We start from the raw sequence: 14,815 nt of genomic DNA on the forward strand, positions 1-14,815 counted from the left end.
CTACGTCACAACGAGTTCCTGGAAAACCAGACTCTTAAGCCTTTAGGACTTCCCCTTGCTTGAATATTGATTTATCCAAGAACTAATTTATTATGCATGAACATCTATTCCTTAGGGGTTCATTCATGACGTTCTTATGCCCGACTTTTACGTCAATACTGACATTCCTAAACACCTTTAAGGTATAAATATACCTTCACTTGCTATGGTAAGGCACGGTTCGGTGCGGTTCGACTACCTACTTGCACGCGGCTCGCCACAGCAAGTCCCAAAGGAAGCCAACTCCCCAACTGACGCCCTGACCAGACGCTGACATCCTCCTCGTCGAGTATCCATCTCCAGTGTTTCTGATTCTTCTTGTGGGGTATTAGAGATCGAGTCCCAGGAAAGAGATACCAACCTCTCTCATTCTAAGGTATGGAGCTGATTAGAACCTAGAGAAACCTTTGGTAATTCTTGGCAAAACTAAACTAAAACTGAACTATAGCTAAAACAGCACCTACTTCTTCCCTCGTACTAGACTTAGGTTAGGTAACCTGGGGTAGGCTTATTTTAGAAGCACCAGTTGAGTATTTGAGCCTGTGTTATTTATGTATGTATTTTGATATCTATCATAGCTACAGACCAGGCTATACAGTATTATTTTATATTACTGTTAACGCTCTACGCATTATATTTTGCATTCTGTCTTACGATTGTAGCAGTTCATATCTCTTGCATGAGAAAGATGACTGTTCAATAAACCCTTTTTATTGAAACGCCCATCTGTCTATTTCTGTGCAACAACTCTGTAGAAACAAAGCATGCACAATTGACTGAGTAAAATGGTTATCTATTGTTTCCACGACTCTGAAGATATTGTTCCGACTCTAAGGGAAACAAAGTTGTCATGTTTTTGCAGTTGTCAGAAATGAATCCCTTCTTGTTCATTCGAGAAAGTTTCTAGTGACCTCTGAGTTAGCTGGCACACACAAGTAATTAAGTTTAATGTACTCTATAGAGACATACTGACCTCAGTCCTATGTCAAAACTATAGTTAGGCTGTCCTGTTTTCAGTTTCTATTTTTGGTAAATTCTGGTGGGGTTTTTTCAGTGTTTTCAATATCTTAAAAAACAGTTGTTATCAGTGGTTACACATTTCCACGCCACTAAAAACAACAGAAAAAGGGTTTTTCCGGTGTTTATGAAACATTTTGCTTTTATCATTGCTTGCTTTCTGCACTGAAAGAACATGGTATATAGACGTATGTACGTATAGTGTATATGAGGTCCAAAGAGATTTTTGCAAATTAATCTTATTGCAGTACACCATACAATACTTCTTCAGTGAGTCTTTGGTCATGTGCGCTCGTGCTTTCCTTCCCATGTAAACTTCTGTCAAAAGGCCCTCCCAGCATTCATAGCTCCTTAGGCTGTGAACCGTCAGCTAAGACACAGTTGGGATGACTCTTTCTTCGATGCCAAATAAAGCATGAAATGATAAATATTTGCATTTTAGTTCCTGGGCATAAGAAAACAGTGCACCAGAATGGACTAAAAAGTCAATAGCATCCCTCATTAACTCTGAAGATTGTAAAGATGCTTTCAGCATACCATCTAACAAGTGGCAAGGATCTCCTACAGGGAATCACTTCCGCTCGGGTATCAATTTTGACAGGTCATCACACAAATCTTTTATATACATTGCTGAATCACTACAAATACAAACAATATCACTCCAATCATTGTTGAACTTGGAAAAAACCTTTTTTGCAGAGCATAACAAGTTACACTGCGTTCCATGCTTTCCAAAAGTCTGGTGTCACATTTTCACCACTATCCCAGTTGCTTGTCACTATACCTTGCATTTAATGTTTAAAGCCTGAGGTGTTGGCAATTCACCTACTATCAATACTGACCCACTAGAAACTGTGGTCTGATGTATTAAGGGTTTTTACCCATTCTCTGTGGGTAAATGTGATGACACGCATTAGGAAAGATTTTTATGAAACTAGCCGTTTTACCTATCAGTGAAAGAATCAAATGCAGCCAAAATATCAAATGTGAGTTTGATACGTCCTGATTCTCTACAGTTTATAAAATAATTAAACTAAACCTAAAACAGGAAACTAAACCCTGCATCTTTAGATCAAAAGTCATAAAACTGAAAAAAGTAAAAAGAAGAAGAAACAATATTTTAGTGGCATCCCTAAAGAACAAAACTCAAGCAGAATAATGTTAGCCAGTCTTTCTTACTGCTAGCTTGTATAACAAAGTTACATTTTATTGACCCCTTCAGTAAGAACACAATGACTCTTTCACTTTCTTTTTCCTCTTTTTGAATGGCATTTAGTTTGTGGTTGTGCAGGTGTTTTTTCAGTGTTTATATGTTTTCACTGGTGAGGGCTATTTTTCTTTCAGTGGGGTTTTATCAGTTATTATAGGTTTAAACCTAAAACCCCACAGCCTAACTATAGTGTATATTATTCCAATGCGTAGAACCTATTAGGGATATAGGAACTACACTACATGGCGCCCAATGGTTTGCTAAGGCACTAATTTAACACTAGATTCTGAAGTACCTCAGTCGTGCTTTTCTCAGAGACCCCTACTCATAATACTCCAATAGACGTCTGGAGTGGGTAGGGATAAATATCCGCCATAACTGAGTAGGACAAAAATCCTATGTATTAGCTTTTTTGGTTTGTTCAATGTTGAAGGATACAGTATTCCAAAATATTGTGCACCATATCTTTGTTTCCTTGAAACGTACTCTGCGAAAACTTTCAGTAAACAATGGCCCATGAGGTCAAAAACACCGAAGCCGGTGGAACTGCAGGCGAAGACGCTGTACCAGTTTTTAACTTAACAGGTTTTTATGAAACCGATGAGAATGCTGTAATTCCTCTAAATTTAAGGAAAGCCATCACTCTAAGGGCCAGATGTAGGTCGCCAAATACCGGTCGGTAACGGCCGATTTCGGCCGTTACTGACCGGTATTTGGCTTTTGAGATGTAGGTGGGTCTGAATTTACAGATTCGGTATATTTACCGATTCGGTAAATTTACCACTTCGGTATTTTACCGAATCGGTAAATATACAGATTCTGTAAATCCATATCAAGGTGACACTCCTAAGAGTGCCACAGGCCCTTAAGAGTCGGTATTTTACCACCCAATCCTATTGGGTGGTAAAATACCCAATTCAGGTGTGCATGCACATCTGTGCATGCACACATGTGCCATGTGACACACAGACATGCCTTTAGGGCATGTCTGTGTGCCACATGGCACACATGCCTGTACTTGGGGTGCTAGAGGGTGTCAAAGTGACACCCCCTGCACCCTTGCAGGATTCGGTATTTACCGAATCTGTAAATACCGAATCGGTATTTCACATTGATTCCTATGGGCTTCAAGGCCCATAGGAATCAATGTGATCGGTATTTATAGATTCGGTAAATACAGACTCTTACAGAATCGGTAATTTTTTACCTACATCTGCCTCCTTCCTATTTACCGACTCTTAAATACCGATTCGGTATGAGTCGGTATTTAGGAGTCGGTAAATAGGAATTACCTACATCTGGCCCTTAAACTTATAAAACATGGCCTAACATGAAGAGGTGGTAGAGCAGTTTTTGTGATAGAGGCACATGAATATCACCAGACAGAGGTATTCTCTTCATGGATAGTCTTCCCGGAAGCAAATCCAGTAACACATATGTTTCACTTCCACAAAGAAGATGATCCACCAGAGGAATATATTCCCTTCGAGGATATTAAAATTCCACTCACATACCAGGAGCATGAGCTCTGGTTTAAAGGCGCCCTAAAACATTTAAATCACATTACCAGGCTCGGTCCACTAGGTAGACCAGGAGCAACATGACCGGTTTTAGCAGGTTATACACCTCATCCTGAAATTGAAGACATGACAGATGTAGATTTACTTATTCAACTGAAAGAGCTAATCAAGATCTACAGACAATTGGTCCAATATGTCATGCAGACTTTCACATTCCACCCTCTAGTAGTTATTCCACAACAAACCTCTCACCAGGGGAATACACTGAAAATTACACCACAGACTTTACACGCAGTCATGGGTAAATTACCCGTAAAACGTGAACAAATTCTATTCTGGATAGCTCAGAAAATTACTCAAATCGAAGCAGTATTTCCTAATACTAGCCCTCATGAGAAACACAGAATTTGAACAATCTGTTTACCAATGGGGATCACACCACATCTGGAGGACTGCACCACTTGGGGTACAGTCCTCGCTGCAATCTACACTAAAACACATGGTGTTCTGTCTATGGCGTTAATACCTGATGTCCTGAAACAGATTCAAAATGAATACGGTTCAGAGCCTGCTTTAAATTTAGGTATGAAATTACTGAACATTTTTAGCCAGGCCTCATCAATAATATTATCTAATATTAAAAGAGAAGCAGCATCAGTGGCGATCCGCCATAAATTAAGGGAATTTGATGTAACAGAACAACCACAAGAACTAGCCAGAATAATTGAAAAATCCTATGAAGAATTAGGCAGAGACAGTCTGGGTGGGAAACCAGTAAAACCACAACTGTCCTGAAAAGGTCTTTTCTAAAAACACTCCTACCTCTCCAAAAAATAAGTGGGAGAATAGCATACAAACTTCCAAAGAGAAGCGTTCTCATTCCCGAGGCAGGTCTCCTCAAAAGGAGGCCCCTGAAAGGAGGTATAACCTCAGGAATAGGGATAATTTGAGAAAACCGGACAGGTATCAAGGTACTGATACACGTTCCTCTCGTACCTTTCAGATATCGTCCCAGACATCCGAAAGAAGAGGACGGTCAGAACAAAAAGAAGAACGTGTGAAGTCCAAAGACGATCAACATGTTCAGAAAAGCAAATCAAAACCTCAATTTACCAAAAAGAAGGTTGCAGGCCTGAAAAACAGACATGCCCAGGATCTTGAGGACACAACTCAAGAACAGAGAATGGGCTCAGACAATGTTGGACAGCGCAGCAGAAGTAACAATAGCTCGCCAGAACCTGAAGGGACTTCTGGAGACAGCGGACTTGAATGAGGACATTGAAATTGAAACTGCAGATACCAGGGTTAGTTCTCCACATAGGTTACATGATATAATACTCCGGATGGAGGGAGACATACCAAGAAAAGTGAAAGCACTCTTTTAGGAGCGACTTTCCAAAGGCTAAGATATACTTCTAGCAGAACAAGACTGGCCACCAGAATTTGTCAGGGAGTGCCCACATGGCGAAGACATCATTATGCCAGCCTTCTCTAACTATATTCCAGTACATTTAAAATATACTTATGCCAGGAAATGGGCAGTGGCCCAAGCCCCAGCTTTATATAAAAAATCATGTAGGATGGGATGAGGACTCACCTCACCACAAAATCCAATTAAAAAATCAACCAACTGCACAAAGGCAGTACCCAGTTAAGCAAGAAGCTAAAAACCAGGTCTGGGAGATCTTAGATCAACTTGAATACCAAGGGGTGATTGAAACATGCACTTCATCAGTGAACAATCCTTTGTTTCCTGTTTCCAAATCAGAAAGTATATATCGTCTAGTTTTGGATTACAGACACTTAAACTCCTGTTGCAAAACATTTGCAGTGAAACATGCACACAGTGCAGCATTCATGAATAACATTGTGCGTAAAAAATATAAAACCACATTAGATATTTCTAACGGTTTCTTTTGTCAAAACATTGCACCTGAAAGTAGGTATTTGACCGCTTTCTCAATAATGGGGACACTGCATCACTTCTGTCGTCTCCCTCAAGGATTTAAGAATAGTTCTGGGTTATTCTCAGCAAGGGTAACAGAGTTACTACTAACTTATGATGACGAGGCATTGTCATATGTCGATGATATCTATCTGACAGACGACCTGGATAGGCACTTGAACAGGGTGAACACCATTATATTGGGCTTCGCTTCTGAAGGATATAAATTCAATTTTAAAAATCAAGACTTGCCCATCTCAACGTCCTTTTTATAGGATATGAACTATCAAGTGAAGGCAAAAGCCTGGCAGCCAACTTTTTAGAAAAGTGTGCGCTTCTACAACCACCAAAAATGCAGAAGTATTTACAATCCATTCTAGGTTTCCTGAATTTTGGAAGAACTTACATTCTAAACTACGCAGAAAGGGTTAAACCTCTCTACGAATTAATCAAACTTGATTTTAAAATAGTGAATTGGACACAAAAACCCACAGAAATTTTGCGTTCACTACAAACAGACATGTTAGCAGCCAAAAACTTACAAACAAGTGTAAACTTACGCAACTTAGTGATCCAAATCATTCCGGGTCAATGCGGATTCACCTACTTAACTTTTAACAAAGGGGAAAATGTACCAATTGCATACAAATCACATTTGTACACGCAAGCAGAAATGAAATTCCCTTCGACAGAAAAAATTCTGACGGCAGTTCAAACCGCTGTAGCAAAAAAAAGAGCCCTAGCACAGGGGAAACGCATTATGGTCGTAACTTCTGTACCTGCCTTAGAACAGTGACAAAAGCTAGCATTCAGAATGCAAAAACTTTTCATCCGAGATGGATACAATGGGTTAATTCTCTTACGGCAACTGATAATGAATACATTTTTGATCCTTATTTGAAAACACAAGCATTCCTGCAATACGAACAAGAATGTCCTCGAAATTCTACCTCTAGAAGAGTATGAATGTATACTTTATTCTGATGGATCAGCACAACCCGCTACGGGAGGTAAACAAGCAATCGTTTAAAGTCGTATGCGCGATGGCAAATTCAGACCTATGGTCACTAAAACGCAATCTCTAGAAGACTGTACAGCTCAGCGAGCTGAACTACAGGCGTTCATTATGGCACTTGAAAATACGGGTCGCGAATTCCCCACACTCATAGTGTGCAATTCTTTCTACTGTGTTCAATCATATAAGGAATATTTGCAGAATTGGCTTCAAAATAGTTTCAAAGATGCAAAAGGTGGCACAATCAAGCATAAAACGCTTTGGGAACAAGTAGTTCAGTTGCGAAATTGACTACAAAACACTCATGTGATACACACGCTGAGTCATCAACGTGATGGCCTTCACGTTGAAGGGAATTCATTGGCTGATGAAGCCGCGAAGGGGGCTGTGCAAACAGCTTCCGTAGCTGCAATCACTCGTTCAAAAACGAAAATAGACAGTGAAATAATGCTGGCTGTCAATACTACAAGCAAAGGCAGCAGTAAAACATAACCTAAAGGGTTTCCACTCAAATACTCATATATAACTGATAAAATGATGTTCCGGTTGCTCGAATTCCTGGAGTGGGGGATAGAGTAATTGCAAACATGGAACATAGATTTGGACTAATCCTAGCAGCACATGAAATGCTTGCCTCTGCTCATGCAGTTGTTTCTGCCACAGTATCATTATTGAAACAACGATACTGGTGGCCTGGCATGAGGAAACAGACCAGAAACTACGTCTTGGACTGTGGAATATGCCAAAAGATGAAAGTCTCTACTGTGAAACGTCCTGCGCAGACGTCCCTGTTAATTTCAGATAAACCATTAGCTTGTGTTTACCTGGACCACTGCAGTCCCTTACAAAGGGATGGTAACTATAAATATATCATGGTCGCAGTGGACTCGTGTTCAAGGTTCCTTTGGATGTGGCCTCGGCACTGAGCTGGAGCTCGAACTGTTATAAAAGATTTGCGAGTCTTTATCGGCACATATGCAATAGGCACACTACATTCTGACCAAGGCCTTGGGTTTGGCTCCCGAGATTACAAAGAAGCCATGGCCAGTTTGGGTGTTGAATTGCAGTACTCTAGTCTATTTCATCCTGAGGGAAATTCTGTTGTGGAAAGAAAAAACTGGGACATAAAGCAGTCTATAACAGCTAGGGTATTAGGTTCGGGTGACGGGTGGGTCAAATATCTAAATGGGGTCCAACGTAGACTTAATAACTTGCCAAGAAGTTCTCTAGGGGGTATCACTCCATATGAGGTCCTATTTGGGACAAGAATGTTGGTCTCGGACCTTGATTGTCACACATCAGTGGTGGACATAAGAAATTTGATATCAAAGATCATTTGGCTGTTTTACAGGACTTAAATGAACTAAGAATGAAACAAAGCAACATGTTCCTCTAGCCAACCACCACTGGGGAAAACCAACCGTCCCAACAAGGCCTGTCTGGATCCCAAAGCTTGGTGATCTAGTCAGAGAGAAGATCGTGGACAAGAAGGAATTTGGGCCTTCTTACAGACAACCAGTACCTGTCCTAGCAATCCACGGAACAAGAACAGTGATACTGCCGCCCCTTGCTGGTAAAAAGGAGAACAGATTTGTGTCTATCGACCTGATCAAACCACACTATGTGGCCTATACTAAGCAGTAGGCCACGTGAACTCCGACAATGTAGCAGACGCACTCCGCTAGCTACAATCCAAGAGGCTCAAACTGAGAGACTCATCACCATTGAAGAATCCACAGTGAGAAAAGAATGACTAAGCAATAAAGCTATGGAACTCGTTCTTCTTGAGACCCAAATAACAGTTTGTCCTGAAACACATGTCTACAATGAAGTAACAAGTGATAAAGTGGTTCCAGTGATTTCAACAAATCCGGATGCAATTCCAACCATTGCCAGAACTGCCTCTGGCTATTTCATTACCTTTTATACATTTTCTGAGGATCCCAGCTAATCTGAAACGACGCCAGCAAAAATAACTTTCAAAGAACAAGCAACAGACTTTTTTCATTACCTAAAAAAGACTTATCTGGTTTCACCATGGATTGAACTATGGATTATGTTGGGAATATTTTTTCTTCTACTTTGGTTAGCTCTCGTAATAACTCTGGGTATGCTGATAAATGGAACATATGTAAAAATGGACACAGCAGGTACACAAGTGAACTTACTTGTGAACAAAGAGGCTTGTTAGCAGTGAACATCACAGCCGTTCCTATACCTGATGGTATAGCTTGGGACAAAACAGAATATGACATTTTTGACCTGTCGTAGCTGTTGAAGATTCCGCACTTATTCATGATTTCACTAAGTGACTTTATTACCCCTAGTACCTTTTCAGATGATTGGGACTTCGAGACTGTTAATAATATGATGTCCGATCTAGAAACGTCAGCAGTATTCACAAATCAAGAATATTTAGAAGGTTCACCAGACTATGAACACATGTATTGTTATAACCATTATGGTCATCATTTCTTGCACAAATCTACAATGCTGTCATATGCTGAACGGAAGTTAACTAACCACATAAATCCGAATACAGCAGGAGCGATGTCTGATGCTTGTTTCCTACCTCCCCTGTGTGAAATACCTCCTGCGAGTAATACAAACAACTCTAACAAGGGTATCCCAACCAGGGAAGGGGAAAAAGTGGATAAAGAAACCATAAAGTAGCTGCAGTGTAAATCAGCAGGTCCGGGTTGTAGAAGACGTTAAGAATCACTCCTTCCTAACCAGGGACCCTGTAAGGACAAGAGAACAGGTCATGCACACCTACACCCTCTACGGTTTCTATCAATCAAACTATGTGTGCAAGATAACTTACTTTTGAACACTGCCGCAGTTGCTTATAATACTAATCACAAAAAGTATAAAAATAAATCAAATGTAAAAGAAAAAACACAAGAGTAATTCCACTTTTTAGAAGCAGTTCGTAATTACTGTAAGGAGAGGATATGGCCACAATGTAATTCGTAAAAGTACTTATCTGAACCCAATAACTATCTGGGTCTGCGCATAACCAGCTCACCGATACCTCCGAGCGGTTTTGCAGCACAAACAAATGTCTCGAATGATGGCGGCTGTTATCACGACTCCCAAAGAATGCACTGTTTTCCGTGAACACACATTCAGTTGAAGCGAAACAGAGCCTATCTAATCCAGTGCGGCATGCGCTTTTCTAACTAGAGTCCAGTCTCTGTGTAAACGCGAACAAACGCCTCATAAGCAAACCGGTCCTCGTGTTTCAGGTACACGCGTAACCTTCAAAAGCCTCCGACACACTAAAGGCTGTAATCTTCGTTATCGATGTAGCTCCAAAATCCAGCACGATATGCGCTACAGCATCAGGGGTGAGAAACTACTCCACGGATCAGGTTCTTCACAAAACACGAGTTTCTCCATAAGCGTCCACAATAATCAGGTGACAAGCACCCGCATCCAGGATGACAGCGCCTTTGTAGCCATAGAAAGAGAAAACAGAGTGGAGAAATTCTGGCCCTATGACTTCTGGGACATGTAGTCCAACAGGCATACAACACACATTACAGGGCAGATTGTGACAAATGCCTAGAAATGAATAGATGTATAACCAATGGGAGTATTGTCCTACACCTCCAAAGGGTAGCTCAAAAACTTTTGCAATGAAATTTCCATATTTTTCAGGGTACAATGTATCCAATGCTGAATCATTTTACTTTAAAAATGTGAACAGAACAAGAATGAAAATTATGTTAACCAATACAAAACAGATTTATTCTGCAGCCTTTTATGCCCAGCTGTCTAGACAGGGTTTCGACTTTTGGAAAGACAATATTGAGACAAAAACTGTCTGGGGTTCAAAAGATTGGCCCGTGCAGGAGGTAGAAGCTTTTTTTAGAGCCTGTATCATCCCTTAGCAAAGTATGTTTTTGAATGACACTGTCGAACAGACGTCTTGCCTTGGGTTAGCCAAGATCAAGGACATGAACACACTGACCATACCAATACCTGCGAGTAATAGCTCTACACGGGGGGAGGTTGACGTACATAATATTTTGCATCACAACAGATCAGATCCAGATTGGAACAAATGGTTGCTCTGGCTCCTAGACACAAATAACTGTCAAGATCGATTTCGGAACAAAACTCAAGGTTTCAAAGTCAATAGGGCAGACCCAAGATATGTTCAAAGACAGCATTCTGCGGTAATAACAACATACAGTGTAGGGAAGCTTTGCCTTTATTGGCTACAGAAATCTGCACTTAAGGATGTAAAACAACACTTATCTTTACTTAAAAATGGCGCAGACCTTAGGGAATTCCTGCTAGGACCAAGAAAACCGCGTCAACAACGTTTCATATATGCCGGTATATCTGCTGCATATAACGAAATATGGAAGATTACGCAAGCAGAGACTGCAGAACGAATATGAGGAATTGATCGTATTAATTTAGAGAAATCTCTCTCTGTAATAGACAATGGGTTAACGACTCTGTCGTCCAGGATATATTCTTTGGACAGCATTGTGTCTTCTGTCATAGACATCATGGAACAAGACTTGGTCATGTTGCAACATGGTCAGTCTCTGCTACGACCTATCATGCTATTGGGCTGTACACTCCAAAACGTGCGTTCAGGCTATGTACCTTGGCGTTTAATCAATACTACGTCACTGTTTTCAGGATTCAATCTCACTGATAAACAGATCAAATTGACACAAAGGGGAGAAGACTATACAGTGCTGAGCATTGAAATACTGGAAAGATTACCATTTACAGTGGCAGAAAAAACAGCTACTGAATGGATAATACATGGAACAATCACTCTACCGGTTACAATTTTCCATTTTCAGTATGCCTAAAACACATACCAGCAGGCAAATATGAAAGGTTGGGTAAAGAATACATCAAGACATCCTGGGATTTACCATACACACACAGATGTTGGAGTGGGGGACGTGAAGTGTTTCTTAGCAGTACAAACTGTGAAAACGCACTAAGCAGTTCTCTCCTTTGTCAGGGTATTAATTTACACGGGGCCTGCGATGGGTCCTTTAACAACTTATCCTGCACCTGCAAGGTTCACCAATTTTTGGACAACTTTCAAATGGGAGTTACCTTATGTTGAACGATCACAGCTGCTGTGGCATGTTGCCAGGTATTCTATATCTAGTAACTGTGTCATCCAGGGTCACTTGCTGTATTCAAGTATTGTTTCCACAAACCAAGACAGCCAGGGAGTCGCCTTTATGTCCTTCACTGAACATCTCTTCTATACAAATTGATACTCCAAGCAGAATGAAAGCCATTCTTTTGCAAAAAACTGTGCCACTGACCTTGGTCAAAGAAACCTATGATCTACAAGTCACAAGTACTTCTGCCGAGATACATGGCCTTTTGAATACAAACTGCCCTATACATTTCTCAGAAATGTTGGGACGTATCTTAAACATGTCTGATATGAGCGGTATTGTACATCTATTTAAGAATGTATGTTCAGGACTGTTAGCACCTTTTCAAGCAGTCCTCGGAATATTTCCAAACTTCGTGCACTCTGTGTTTGGCGGACTGCCCCTCCTTTTGGGACTCGTTGCAGGAATACTATTTTTGCTCCTACTGCTACGATATGGCAAGCCAAATAACCAGCGCCACTCCAAGCACAATAGAGAGAGCTCTATTGGAGATGTAGTGTCGTGAGCGCATCGTTCAAATACTAGGTTTACCTCATCTACGAGAATTAAATACCACATGGTTTCTGTCATTGAGACCAATCTGGCAAGATTGCATCTTACCTGTTCTACGCTGCCTTCTTTGCGGTGAAGAATGCGTGCCTGTCTAACACTCCCATCAGTCATGCCTATGGATATTGATACTCTGCTGGACCCAGTAACGGCCCATGCTCTGTGTTGTCCTCAGCGGCTACCAATTCTGATGACGGCATTTATTGAAACCTCACAGATGCAAAATGCTGATGCTGAGGTACGAGAGGAAACAACAGGCACGCAGGTAACATCCGATTTGAACATTGCTGATGCGACCAATGCTGAAGGCGATGCTTCACATCTATGTGCGGTTAATCTTCTAAATGAGGTAATCCAACTTTCACCTACAAAGGTAGATGAATTTTTGTCTACATGCATAGAAGATTTCATGTTTTCTCCCAGCCCTAACACTGACTTTTGATTTTGGCACACAGTGTTCTGAGAGACTTTGAATTTGACCATCGTTTTTCAAAACAAGAGACTAACTTTGGAACTTTTTCTTATGAGTAATTATTTTTTTCTCCAAATTTGTATTTTTCATTTATTGGCACCAGTAATCTGCTTATAGTAGAAGTATTCATAGAGAACAAGAATTCTTTGAATACTTCCAGAGGAGACAGTATATGACCTTGGGATGTATGACGTTACAACGCAGGCTATTACAATGCCTGCCTTTACTACGCGGTTTTTACATCGCATACCATTACAACGCATAGCACTTTTGGGTGCTGGATAGTGAATAGTTTAATTTACTATTCCAACTCCAGTCCCCGTGGACACTAGGGAAGGTGTTGGATAGTAAATTAAACGTATTCCCTATCCTAGAGCGCCCCCCAGCGCAATGCGTTGTAATAGTTTGCGTTGTAATGACCGCATTGTAATGGTAGTGCGTTGTAAAAGTTTCGTTGTAAGTGATGTTTACCATGACCTTGTCTACAAACAAACAATTTTATGTAATCTGACATGAAATGGTGTCGGCCCTTTTCTTCTGTATTTACGAGCCATTTCTTAAAATATATATTTTCATGATTCATTCAATTTGCATTTCAAATGTCAACATATGCTAAGAATTAAACATTGCTTTAATGTGTACTGCACCAATGCCTTTTTAAGCTTACAACCAGTTCTAATGCATTTTTCAATGTGTTTTAGACAGGTTTTTAGCACTTCACATATAGATATAATTTAGATATATTTAACATGTTTAGAATTTACTAACGTCGTATGTACGAAAGTGGAGTGGATGTTGTGTATCGATTTAGATTCCGTATGAATTTCCCGATTCATGTCCTTATATAGGTACAATTCACATTGGCCTTATTTAGGCATAGAAATCCAGCCCTTATTTAGGCATAGTCGATTCAATCCAAATACAGGTATGGCTGCTTACATGCGTTTATCTACGTCACAACAAGTTCCTGGAAAACCAGACTCTTAAGCCTTTAGGACTTCTCCTTGCTTGAATATTGATTTCATAAAAAATCAATTGTGGAGGGAGAAGGAAGGCGTGATCCATTCAGCTTCCTTAATATTCAATATCTCAAAATCAGGTGGGGAAAGATCACTTGTCCTGCATAACCTGGGTATGTAGGTCGCGTACCGATTTGTCCCAAAATTAAAAACCCTCATACATGTGTTTGGTCTTACGTTTGAGCGGTATATCTTGATTCTCCGCTGCTTATTCACGTGTTTGCATAAACACAGGGTTAGTAGTTATGCATCCTCTAGCCGGAGGTTTACCCCTAGTTAAAACAGTAGTGATCCGTGATGTGTGGGGTATGTCTATTAAAAGTACTCGTACAGCCAGATAATTGTCTTTAATGGGACGAAGCAGGGAAGGAACACTTAATGGCAGAGGCCATAATATTATACATCCAATTATGATAAGGTCTTTACATAAATTCCACACCTGGATGATTATGTGCCTGATACTACTCTGTCATGGCTAAATGTAACTAAATGGGAATATCTCTGTCAACCCTTCTTGGTGGTGGAGATAGTGGAAGTCATCCGCGAGTTGCTGACTGGTAAGACCCCAGGTAGAGATGGCCTCCCGGCAGGATTTGACAAAGAATATTGCGACATTCTTGCTCCCCATATCCTTGTCCTTTATAAGGAGGCATGTGACAGAGGTGCGCTCCCGCCCACATTGTTATCAATTTACTCAAACCCGGTAAACCTGCTGAGACATGGACTCATATCAGCCATTATCTTTAAATAATTGGGATGCCAAAATACTGGCAAAACTGATCACCAACAAGTTACTCCCTATTCTTCCTGAACTGCCACTGCCTGAACAGTCTGGATTTGTACCAGGCCGCTCAACGG

Source organism: Lissotriton helveticus, chromosome 3_1 (genome assembly GCF_964261635.1).
Source record: "Lissotriton helveticus chromosome 3_1, aLisHel1.1, whole genome shotgun sequence".
NCBI lineage: Eukaryota > Metazoa > Chordata > Amphibia > Caudata > Salamandridae > Lissotriton > Lissotriton helveticus.